Consider the following 13816-nt stretch of genomic DNA (forward strand, 5'->3'; position numbering starts at 1 on the left):
GAAAGACAAGATCCAGCCTAATCCACCAGAACATAGGCACCAGTCCCCTCGTCCAGGAAGCCTACACAACCCACTGAACCAACCTTACCCACTGGGAGCAGACACTAAAAACAACAGGAATTACGAACCTGCAGCCTGTGAAACGGAGACCCCAAACACAGTAAGTTAAGCAAAATGAGAAGTCAGAGAAATACACAGCAGATGAAGGAGCAAGGTAAAAACCAACTAGACCAAACAAATGAAGAGGAAATAGGCAGTCTGCTGAAAAAGAACTCAGAGTAATGATAGTAAAGATGATCCAAAATCGTGGAAACAGAATGGAGAAAATACAAGAAACGTTTCACAAGGACCTAGAAGAACTAAAGAGCAAACAAACAATGATGAACAACACAATAAATGAAATTTAAAATTCTCTAGAAGGAATCAATAGCAGAAAAGCTGAGGCAGAAGAACAGATAAGTGACCTGGAAGATAAAATAGTGGAAACAACTACCACAGAGCAGAATAAAGAAAAAAGAATGAAAAGAATTGAGGACAGTCTCAGAGACCTCTGGGACAACATTAAACACAACAACATTCGAATTCTAGGGGTCCCAGAAGAAGAAGAGAAAAAAAAGGGACTGAGAAAATATTTAAAGAGATTATAGTTGAAAACTTCCCTAATATGGGAAAGGAAATAATCAACTCCAGGAAACGCAGAGAGTCCCATACAGGATAAATCCAAGGAGAAACACGCCAAGACACATACTAATCAAACTATCAAAAATTAAATACACAGAAAAAATATTAAAAGCAGCAAGGGAAAGCAACAATTAACATACAAGGGAATCCCCATAAGGTTAACAGCTGATCTTTCAGCAGAAACTCTGCAAGCCAGAAGGGAGTGGCAGGACATATTTTAAAGTGATGAAAGGGAAAAACTTACAACCAAGATTACTCTACCCAGCAAGGATCTCATTCAGATTTGATGGAGAAATTAAAACCTTTACAGACAAGCAAAAGCTAAGAGAATTCGGCACCACCAAACCAGCTCTACAACAAATGCTAAAGGAACTTCTCTAGGCAGGAAACACAAGAGAAGGAAAAGACTTACAATAACAAACCCAGAACAATTAAGAAAATGGTAATAGGTACACACATATCGATAACTACCTTTAATGTAAATGGATTAAATGCTCCCACCAAAAGACACAGACTGGCTGAATGGATACAAAAACAAGACCCATATATATGCTGTCTACAAGAGACCCACTTCAGACCTAGGGACTGAAAGTGAGGGGATGGAAAAAGATATTCCATGCAAATGGAAGTCAAAAGAAAGCTGGAGTAGCAATTCTCATATCAGACAAAATAGACTTTAAAATAAAGACTATTACAAGAGACAAAGAAGGACACTATGTAATGATAAAGGGGTCAATCCAAGAAGAAGATATAACAAATGTAAATATTTATGCACCCAACATAGGAGCACCTCAACACATAAGGCAAATGCTAACAGCCATAAAAGGGGAAATCAACAGTAACACAATCATAGTAGGGGACTTTAACACCCCACCTTCACCAATGGACAGATCATCCAAAATGAAAATAAATAAGGAATCACAAGCTTTAAGTGATACATTAAACAAGATGGACTTAATTGATATTTATTGGACATTCCATCCAAAAACAGCAGATTACACTTTCTTCTCAAGTGCTCATGGAACATTCTCCAGGATAGATCATATATTGGGTCACAAATCAAGCCTTGGTAAATTTCAGAAAACTGAAATCATATCAAGTATCTTTTCTGACCACAACGTTATTAGATTAGATATCAATTACAGGAAAAACACTGTAAAAAATAAAAACACATGGAGGCTAAGCAATATACTACTAAATAACCAAGAGATAACTGAAGAAATCAAAGAGGAAATCAAAAAATACTAGAAACAAATGACAATGAAAACACAACGACCCAAAAAACTATGGGATGCAGCAAAAGCAGTTCTGAACCAGGAAGAAACAGAAAATATAAACAGACCAATCAAAAGCACTGAAACTGAAACTGCGATTAAAACTCTTCCAACAAACAAAAGCCCAGGACCAGATGGCTTCACAGGCCAATTCTATCAAACATTTAGAGAAGAGCTAACGCCCATCCTTCTCAAACTCTTACAAAATATACCAGAGGGGGGAACACTCCTAAACTCGTTCTATGAGGCCATCATCACCCTGATACCAAAACCAGACAAAGATGCCACAAAAAAAGAAAACTACAGGCCAATATCACTGATGAACATAGATGCAAAAATCCTCAACAAAATACTAGCAAACAGAATTCAACAACACATTAAAAGGATCACACACTATGATCAAGTGGGGTTTAACCCAGGAATGCAAGGATTCTTCAATATATGCAAATCAATCAATGTGATAGACCATATTAACAAATTGAAGGAGAAAAACCATATGATCATCTCAAAAGATGTAGAAAAAGCTTTAGACAATATTCAACACCCATTTATGATAAAAACCCTCCAGAAAGTAGGCACAGAGGGAACTTACCTCAACATAATAAAGGCCATATATGAGAAACCCACAGCCAGCATCATTCCCAATGGTGAAAAACTGAAACCATTTCCACTAAGACCAGGAACAAGACAAGGTTGCCCACTCTCACCACTATTACTCAACATAGTGTTGGAAGTTTTAGCCACAGCAGAGAAGAAAAAGAAATAAAAGGAATCCAAATGGGAAAAGAAGAAGTAAAACTGTCACTGTTTGCAGATGACATGATACTACACATAGAGAATCCAAAAGATGCTACCAGAAAATTACTAGAGCTAATCAATGAATTTGGTAAAGTTGCAGGATACAAAATTAATGCACAGAAATCTCTTGCATTCCTATACACTAATGATGAAAAATCTGAAAGAGAAATTAAGGAAACACTCCCATTTACCACTGTAACAAAAAGAATAAAATACCTAGGTATAAACCTACCTAAGAGACAAAAGACCTGTATGCAGAAAGCTAAAAGACACTGATAAAAGAAATTAAAGATGATACAAACAGATGGAGAGATCCATGTTCTTGGATTGGAAGAATCAACACTGTGAAAATCACTATACTACCGAAAACAATCTACAGATTCAATGCAATCCCTATCAAACCACCAATGGCATTCTTCACAGAACTAGAACAAAAAATTTCACATTTTGTATGGAAACACAAAAGATCCCGAATAGCCAAAGCAATCTTGAGGAAGAAAAATGGAGCTGGAGGAATCAGGCTCTCTGACTTCAGACTACTACAAAGCTACAATAATCAAGACAATATGGTACTGGCATAAAAACAGAAATGTAGATTAATGAAACAGGACAGAAAGCCTAGAGATAAACCCACGCACATATGGTCACCTTATCTTTGATAAAGGAGGCAAGAATATACAATGGAGAAAAGACAGCCTCTTCAATAAGTGGTGCTGGGAAAACTGGACAGCTACATGTAAAAGAATGAAATTAGAACACTCCCTAACACCATACTCAAAAATAAACTCAAAATGGATTAAAGACTTAAATGTCAGTCCAGACACTATAAAATTCTTAGAGCAAAACATACGGAGAACACTCTATGACATAAATCACAGCAAGATCCTTTTTGACCCACCTCCTATAGAAATGGAAATAAAAACAAAAATAAACAAATGGGACCTAATGAAACTTAAAAGCTTTTGCACAGCAAAGGAAAGCATAAACAGAATTTTTAAATTAAATTATTTATTTTATTTATTTTTATTTTTGGCTGCACTTGGGCTTTCTCTAGTTGTGGTGAGCAGGGTTTACTCTTCGTTGTGGTGTTTGGGCTTCTCATGGCAGTGGCTTCTCTTTGTTGCAGAGCACGGGTTCTAGGTGCGCGGGCTTCAGTAGTTGCGGCACGTGGGCTCAGTAGTTGTGGCTTGCAGTCTCTAGAGCACAGCCTCAGTAGCTGTGGTGCCCAGGCTTAGTTGCTCCACAGCATGTGGGATCTTTCCAGACCAGGGCTCAAACCTGTGTCCCCTGCATTGGCAGGCGGATTCTTAACCGCTGCGCCACCAGGGAAATGAAAAGACAACACTCAGAATGGGAGAAAATATTTGGAAACGAAGCAAGTGACAAAAGATTAATCTCCAAAATATACAAGCAGCTCATGCAGCTCAATATCAAAAAAACAAACAACCCAATCCAAAAATGGGTAGAAGACCTAAACAGACATTTCTCCAAAGAAGATATACAGATTGCCAACAAACACATGAAAGGATGCTCAACATCAGTAATCATTAGAGAAATGCAAATCAAAACTACAATGAGGTATTACCTCACACAGAATGGCCATCATCAAGAAATCTACAAACAATTAATGCTGGAGAGCGTGTGGAGAAAAGGAAACCCTCTTGCACTGTTGGTGGGAATGTAAATTGATACAGCCACTATGGAGAACAGTATGGAGGTTCCTTAAAAAACTAAAAATAGAACTACCATACGACCCAGCCATCCCACTACTGGGCATATACCCTGAGAGAACCATAGTTCAAAAAGGGTCATGTACCACAATATTCACTGAAGCTCTAGTTACAATAGCCAGGACATGGAAGCAACCTAAGTGTCCATCGACAGATGAATGAATAAAGAAGATGTGGCACATATATACAATGGAATATTACAGCCATAAAAAGAAACGAAATTGAGTTATTTGTAGTGAGGTGGATGGAATTTGTCAAACATAGTGAAATAAGTCAGAAAGAGAAAAACAAATACTATATGCTAACACATATATATGGAATCTAAAAAAAAAAAAAAAGGTTCTGAAGAACCTAAGGGCAGGACAGGAATGAAGATGCAGACATAGAGAATGGACTTGAGGGCATGGGGAGGGGGGAGGGTAAGCTGGGACGAAGTGAGAGAGTGGCATGGACATATATACACTACCAAATGTAAAATAGATAGCTAGTGGGAAGCAGTCGCATAGCACAGGGAGATCAGCTCGGTGCTTTGTGACCGCCTGGAGGGGTGGGATAGGGAGGGTGGGAGGGAGATGCAAAAGGGAGGGGATATGGGAACATATGTATATGTATAACTGATTAAATTTGTTATAAAGCAGAAAAAAAATAAAATTAAACAACTGGTTAAAAAAAAATTTTTTTAATTAAAAATAAATAAATAAATAAAGTTAAAAATCAGTGCAAGCAGAAAACTTTATATTAATTTATCACTCACACTCCGGATACTCTTTCATTACTTGCAGACTTATTTCCAGAAATCATACATTTCTATGGCAAGCAGGATATCCTATATCCAGAATGAATATTAAATGGATATTCATTCCTCTGTATTAGTACAGATACTTAAGAATGAACACTGCAATATCTTTATTCCTATTATTTTTAGTGTTTTTTTAAGGACCAAAATATTCACTTGGTCCTCAACTCTATTCAAGGCAGGTAATTCCTTGCTTTCTTAAAGCTCACTAATGTCCAGAACAAACAAATAATAATCAGAGGCTACATGGCAGTAAAATAATATATATTTTAAAAAGTCAAGGTAGGTACAAAATATGGAAAAAGATAGAAGGAAAAATAGAAAAAACAGTTTTTTAAGTTGTAATAGGGTCACAGCACAATATGAATAAGATCAGAAGAGTACTCTTTTTTTTTTTTTTTTGGTGGTATGCGGGCCTCTCACTGTTGTGGCCTCTCCCGTTGCGGACCACAGGCTCCGGACGCGCAGGCTCAGTGGCCATGGCTCACGGGCCCAGCCGCTTCGCGGCACGTGGGATCTTCCCAAACCGGGGCACGAACCCGCGTCCCCTGCATCGGCAGGCGGACTCTCAACCACTGCGCCACGAGGGAAGCCCCAGGAGAGTACTCTTAATGGAACTAGCTAACTAGCTTTATCCTAAAACTTCTAAGGGCAAGAGTAATTTTGAAGTTTGCTACCAAAGCATAAGATAAAATGAATACAGAAGATTCAACCTTTTCTGTCTTTTTTTAAAAGGACATAAAAGTGCAATTTATTTCCTGGAAGAGCATAAAAACGATTGATATGTTACTACATTTTCTAAATTTAAGCACTCCAGGTGAATGAAATGCTAAGCAAACTACGACTTCTATTTCCTGAATGGGAAAAACTATTAATTTCTGAAGTTTACTGTGATTCTTGCCGGAAACATAGAAGAGGTAAGGCAGAATCAGCACATGAGCAAAGATAAATTGGCCTTGGAGTTCACAATTTTCTAAGTCATTTCTATCAGCCTTGATATAGTTTTTAGTATACTCACATCTTCTTCTGAGAGTGTTCCAGTCTTGGTGTCTTCTGTCAAGGGTGATACCCAGAAACAAAACTAATATTAGACTCTGTTAGGGAGGAGTACAGAACTATGATGGACTTTGTTCTGGATACTGTATTTCTATCACTGCAGCTTAAGATCAAACCACCCCCTAACTTGTATTGGTCTGTTAGTCAACTTGAAAACCAAAATTCAGTTTGCCTACCTGCTAAGTGACTGGCTTTTGCACAATAGATGCATAGTATCTTTAAATCCATGCCTTAGCAAAAGTACAAAAAATTAACATGATCTCACACTGAAGAATTAGTCTCAAAGTAAAAAAAGATTTATTCTCAAAGTTAAAGAATGGAAAAGAAAATGTCAAATGTTTGAATGCAACTTGTTTTTTACCTTCAATGGATCTGGCCCACTCACTTGAGCAGATAAACTTCACTTCTACCATCTAAGCATCGCACACTTCTGTCACATTACAACCTGTTCTGTCCATGGTCCTGGTACATTTAATGTTCTGCTGTTGAGTTTATTTATTGTTTATTATAGTAATAAACAATTATAAGATATAACAATCTTGCTATAAATATGTCATTGTTCAGTAAATATGTGATAACATATGAAACGTTATGACTATGTAAATGCTTCACATAAAATATATTATTGTATAATAAAATGTTATAAACAATATTTAATTATATAGCATATAATATTACATATAAAAGTATAATATATAATATAATAAACATTTATAATATATGAACTTTATAATACTATATGCTATAGTACTATATAATACTATATACTACAGTACTATATAATACTATATACTATAGTACTATATAATACTACCATTACTTTCTTTTCTAAAACTTACAGGGAATGCTCTACTCCAAAAGCTGAAGTGTCTCAAAAATAAACTCTGAAGGCAGGCAATGCCTTTAAAAGTTACTAGTTTCCTTAACTAATGTGTTGTTGGTTTTTTAAAAAAATGTACTCTGTCTTGTATTCTCCACTCACTTTCTTCATTTGAAGGACAGTTTCTTGGGTTCACACTAAGTTCTATTTTTATATTCTAAAATCCTAAAAACCCTAAAATATATAAGCTTTCTTTTTTTCTCTCCGTTTGAAACATGGATAAAAGACACTGTATTGGACAAAAGAATTGGTGAAATTCTTTTTCATAAGTTTAGCAAGAGGTCCAGGTATTTAACTGAATAACTGAAAATAACAAAATAACAGGAAAGGTACAAAGGGGCACCTGCTGCTTTATTCATGCAACTTTTCTACATTAAAAAAAAAAGCTGTAAACTGCTATCAAATAATTATAGGTTAAGCTTCATTTCCTTTCAGACTTTTTGTTTGGAAGATCTGAAAATTCTAGAATAATAAAAGTATTACCAGACTAGATGTTCTTCCACAGAAAGTTCAAATTACTGTATTATTATTTAACTGTGGTTAAAACAAAAGCCATTTTACTATAGTGCTCCACACTTCTGTAAAATGTTGCTAAACAATCTGTAAGCAAACTACTGCAATTTAGAAAATAATATCTCCTACTTTAAAAGGCCACAACTAAATTATTAGTTTAAAAAGACTTATAGGACCAGCAATGTGCTAGGCCTTTGAGTACCAGAATAGGAACTATAAAATGAAAAAACGCAAAAGCAAGAAAGGGTGATGATTTTGACGAAATAAAAATTCTGACAGAACATAGGAAGAACAACACCTAACAACTACTATTTTCTATACTCTGCTAATTCAGTTAACATGAACAAGGATTAAGAAAGAAACTTCCCAAGCAGATAACTCTTTCTCCACACCCAGAAACTTCTGCCTTGCCTAACAAAAGATTTGAAGTCAAATGTAAAGTAGACTCAAGATCAGGCTAACCTCAGGTAGAGCTTTTAGCTACGGATGTTATGAGGTACGAACATTTAGCAGCTGTATCACTGGTGAATTGGGAATAACGTGTTAAACTTCATACATAAAAACTTTCTAATCGAGAAAGCACATGCCCCAACATTTGTTCCTACTAGCCACCAGAAAATCATTTTTAAATTTCAGGGTAGTTCTTGCCTAACCATAAAAGCCAATCCTATTCTTTTATTCTTTGCAATGTCACAACTCCAGGCCATGAATCAAGAGGAGAAATAAACAGTTACATTTCTGAACAGTTTGGGGGAAATAAAAGGTTGGGACTTTAATAGAAACATAGTAAGAAAACAGTTAAACCGGAAAAACATGCATTATATGCAGTGTAAATGCTCTCATACCTTGCAGATAGCTGTGTAGATCAATACAATCCTTTTTGAAGGCAATCTGACAAAAGGTTTCTAGAGTCACTACATTATTTATGACGTTTGATACAGAAATTCCAATTCTAGAAATCTATGCTAAAGAAATAATCTCAGAAATTAAAAAAGGGCTATAATCTCAGAAATTAAAAAAGGGCTAAATGTATATTAATATGTTCCTTGCAACACGATACAGACTAGGGAGAACCCATTGAAAAAGAATCCATTGATATGTTTAACAACATTACAATATAGCCACAGGATGGAAATTTTATATAGGCATTAAAATAACTATGTAAAAAATATATTCTATAAAATGTTAAATAGAAAAGGCAGGAGATAAAATTAGTTACAATCCAAATGCATATACACTTACCTTTAAGGTATGCACAGAAAAAGTACAAATGAAGTAAATTATAATATTATTAATTATACTAAGAATGCAGGGTTAATAGGTGATTTTCGTAATCTTTTTGCTCTTTTTCCAATTTTTCTAAACATTTAATGAAACTTGTATAATGCATAAACAGAATTTGTGAAAACAAGTAAAAAACTGATTTGGAAGTAATCAAGAGTAATGAGGACATAATCAAATTATATCTAGAATTACACTTTTTTTTTTTTTTTTGCGGTACGCGGGCCTCTCACTGTTGTGGCCTCTCCCGTTGCGGAGCACAGGCTCCAGACGCACAGGCTCAGCGGCCATGGCTCACGGGCCCAGCCACTCCGCGGCATGTGGGATCTTCCCGGAGCGGGGCACGAACCCGTGTCCCCTGCATCGGCAGGCGGACTCTCAACCACCGCACCACCAGGGAAGCACTAGAATTACATTTTTTAAAAAAATTGAAGTATAGTTGATTTACAATGTTGTGTTAGTTTCAGGTATCCAGCAAACTGATTCAGTTATACATGTGTATATATGTATATATCTATTCTTTTTCAGATTCTTTTCCATTATAGGTTATTATATCTAGAATTATTCTGACTCAAATAAATATAGATTATAGAGTAAAATTCAATTAAAGTGGATACATATTAAAAATCAAATATATTTGTTCAATTTGTATAAATCAATCTGATCTAAAAAAGTTTCATTCTATGTAGAAGATGAGCAATACATTAGCTATTTTACAAATTTAGACATTTAACAAAGAACATGAGTCATTTAATTTACATTTTAAAAAAGAACATTAAAATAGCCTTCCTATTGTCTCATATATACAATTATATTACTTGCAGTTTCTATGATGTAATTTCATAATGATTTTCACATATTATTAGATTTACAAAAATACCATTTGTCTTTTCTCCTTTCTCTATTTTATAAATGAAAGCAGATTTAAATTTCCGAACCATGAAAAGTTCTAAAGAAAAAAATATGTAAAAGAGAATACTTTATCCAGTCATTCTTTTCCATTATACAACCACTAGATGTGTACTTTCTTGATAATTTACATTGTCTTATGACAATTCCTATAGCATAAGAACCAGCAAAAGGACAAAAACATATCTCTAAGCAAAGATCTGAGGAGGAGGATGAAAATAACTAGAACGTTAGAAATAGAAACAAATTACCCTAAGCGTAAGAACCCAAACTATATTATCAAGCAAAAATTGTTAATTCCCATAAAAATTATATGAATAAACAAAACTAAGTACTTAGTACTACTCACAATTAAATAAAGTAAGGAAAATACGAAGTCATTTACTACACACCAGACATTGTAACGAGGCCTTTTAAATAAATTCGTGATCCAACTTAACGTGGTCATTATTTACCATAGGATTTACTACATTAAGGCCACATTACAGGGGCATTTTTCACATGTCTACTTTCTCCATTAAATGGTAAGTTCCTGTGGCAGTACTATTTTACTTACTGCTAACTCCCACCCTTCTTGGCACAAGGTACACATCAGGTGTTTAATACATGCTGAATGAATTTAATTCGCTACAGATAGGGTGGCTCTACCTCCCAAACTGTCCAGGATGGTTCTGGTTTTGCCTGTGGTATCAGCATTATTAAAAACAGTATACCCTTTTGCTTTCAAAGTGTCCTGATTTGGACCACAAATTACCTGAAAATACTACTGCATGTAAGTTAAAATTCTTTCTAAAATGTCATTAAAATTTCCAGAATGCAAAGAATGAATGAGCTAAGGCACTGAGCACTGTCAAATAAAGTAGCAGAGGCAAAAAGAGCAGGTGCGGAGCAGAAGCAGGCAGCACCACAGAACACTGAGTCACCTCACCACTTCTGTTGCTTGCTGGTCTCGAGAAAGCAAGTCCTACGTTTAGAGATTCTTCCAAAAGCTAATTTTCCATTTATACCAGCACTGAAAGGACTCTCATTTCAACTGGGGATGCAAGGAATTCAGAAGGCTTATACTATATCAAGCATTACACCTTCTACAGTTCCATACTGACTAAATAAAGAAAAATTGCAATGAATCTGTATATCCAAAAGCACCTTTTGAGAGAGCATTCATTTATATTTTTAATGGTATGACTGGAATAGACTTCATGTTCTTCTTCTCTTTCCATAGAAGAAAGATTTTATAAGACCAACCTTCAGAAAAACAATAAGGCATAAACAATGAGCTCTGAAATTAAGTAATTTATTGACACATAAATACATTTAGTTAAAACACTCATTTTTTTATGGGCAGAACTGTGTCAACCCCAAAACTCTTATGTTAAAGTCCTAACTGCCAGTACCTCAGAATGTGACTGGATTTGGAGACAGGATCTTTAAAGAGGTAACTAAATTACAGTGAGGTCATATGGGTGGGCCCTAATCCAATATGCCTGGTGTCCTAATAAGGAGAGATCAGGACGCAGACACACACAGAGGGAAGACCGTGTGAAGATAACAGGTAGAAGACTGCCATCTACGAGCCAAAGAAAAGTGCCTCAGAAGAAACCAACCCTGCTAATACCTTGATCTTGGACTCCTAGCCTCCAGAACTATGAGAAAATAAACCTGTAAATCCACATAATTCAGCAAACCAATATTTTCAAATAACTAATTCATATTACAAAATGATGCATGGTGAAAAAAAAAAACCCATTTAAAGGGCAAGAAAGGCCACTGGATTTTTGCAAAACAGAGAACAAAATGTTCACTGATATGGTTTCAGATCCTACTTGCAAGTAACCTTTAAGAAACAAGCACTTGTTGAGCTTTAGTATAGGATCAAAGAAGAATATTCACAATTATCTGAAAAAGACTATGGAAATAATCCTCTCTTTTCAAATTACACAACCGTGTGAGGCTGGATTGTCTTCATATTGTCAAACAAAGCAATATGTTACAAAAGTCTGAGCGTAGAAACAGATGTGAGAATCCAGGTATCTCCTTTTAAGCCAATCTTCAAAAGGTTTGCAAAATTATAAAACAATACCATTCTTCTTATTGATGTATTTAATTTTTACATTTTTAATAAAATTATGTTATTGATGTAAGCATGCAATAGACACTACTTTCATTAGCAAATGAATTAAGAAGTTTTTAAACAACTTCTCAGTTTTAATTTCTAATACAGTAATTATCAGTAGCTATAACCTACATAAACAAAAACTCTTTGAAGTCCTTGTTAGGGGCTGAATTGTGTCCTCCCCACACTCATTTGTTGAAGGCCCAACCCTCAATGTGACCGTATTTGGAAGCTAGGGACTTTAAGGAGGTAACTCATAAGGATGGGGCCCTACTCCTGTAGGACTGGGGTCCTTATAAGAAGAGGAAGAGACACCACAGGCCTCTCTCTCTGAGTGCACACAGAGGAAAGGTCATGTGAGGACACAGCGAGAAGGCACCATCTGCGAGTCAGGAAGAAAGGTCTTCAGACCAGAAACCAATCCCACCAGCGCCTTGACCTTGGACTTCTAGCCTCTAGAACTGTGAGAAAATAAATATCTATTATTTAAGCCACTCAGACTTTGGTATTTTGTTATGGCAGCCTGAGCAGTCCCTGATAGTGTTAAAAGCTTAAAAGGGGTCCTGAGAACAAAAAATCTGAAAATCACTGAATTAGACAGTAACTATTCGGATGTGTAAATTAAATGTTTCTACACAACTTCTTACTTCATAATTACAACTTGGAAAAGTAATCATAATTTTCATTAGCTATCCAAAGTAGAAAAAGGGAGAAAATTAAGATCAACTCTAAACGAACCTTTTTTAACTTGATGTACACAACTGTATGCCATTTGAAAGCATATGAAAATGGGGAAACACACTGTAAAAGAATTAACGCAGGCTGCAAAAGCGCCTGCTTTTCATTTTCAGGAAACCAGGCTTGTCAATCTGCTTGGCCTAGCACAGACTAACTCTTAGAGTACTTAAGTCTATTCACTTGCTGAATATAAAATGAGACATAAAACAAAACAGAAAAACATTCAGTTTTCCTTCATGAGAAAAAAATAACCAAAAAATTCCAAGAAGACATGAAGAAATCAATCAATAAATTGATAAATATACCAAGTGCAATTTTTTTAATCACACAAAACTTATCAAGAATATAGGGAAATAATAAAATAGTAAGAAACTCAATTTCCATATATGCAAAAAATTAAAGATTCTGCTCTCCTAGTAATTGTAGTTGATAATGCAAAAATGGTATCAAAGTTGTAGAAGTCACCCAAGAATGAAAAAAAAATTTTTTTAATTGAAATGTAGTTGATTTAAAATGTTTTGTTAGTTTCAGGTACACAGAAAAGTGATTCAATTATGTGTGTGTGTGTGTGTGTGTGTGTATACATGTATATATATTCTTTTTCAGATTCTTTTCCATTACCGTTTATTACAAGATATTGAATATATTTCTCCATGCTATACAGTAGTTCCTTGTTTTTTATTTTACATATTTAAGAATGAACATTTTAATAGTTATGGGCCCTTAAATAATTATTAAGTTATAAAAGCTTAGATGAGTAGAAAAAAATGCATTTACCTCAACAAGTTTCTGAATTTCATGCACACAAATATGTTGTTTGGTTGCTTTTTAGTAACATATAAATTGTGCACCCAAGTACTACAGTTTTATGCATAGTAGTATTTTTAATCTAAAAAATCAAGCAAAATGCTTAATTTCTAAGGCTCTAATGCTAGGAATAGCATTCAAAATTACATTTTAATAAATTTCATTTCATATAACTTTGTATGTAAAGAAAACACTAATTCAACTTGAGCTAACTTTTTCTCTTGGCTCAGTGTTTGTATG

General features: G+C 35.0%; 1 protein-coding gene across 3 annotated transcripts in view; it reads right to left on the reverse strand.

Annotated features, from left to right (window-relative positions):
* Positions 1-13816, reverse strand: part of LRP12 (LDL receptor related protein 12) — a 79703-nt gene that overhangs the window by 27551 nt on the left and 38336 nt on the right. The window lies entirely within an intron of this gene.

Source organism: Mesoplodon densirostris, chromosome 13, assembly GCF_025265405.1.
Source record: "Mesoplodon densirostris isolate mMesDen1 chromosome 13, mMesDen1 primary haplotype, whole genome shotgun sequence".
NCBI lineage: Eukaryota > Metazoa > Chordata > Mammalia > Artiodactyla > Ziphiidae > Mesoplodon > Mesoplodon densirostris.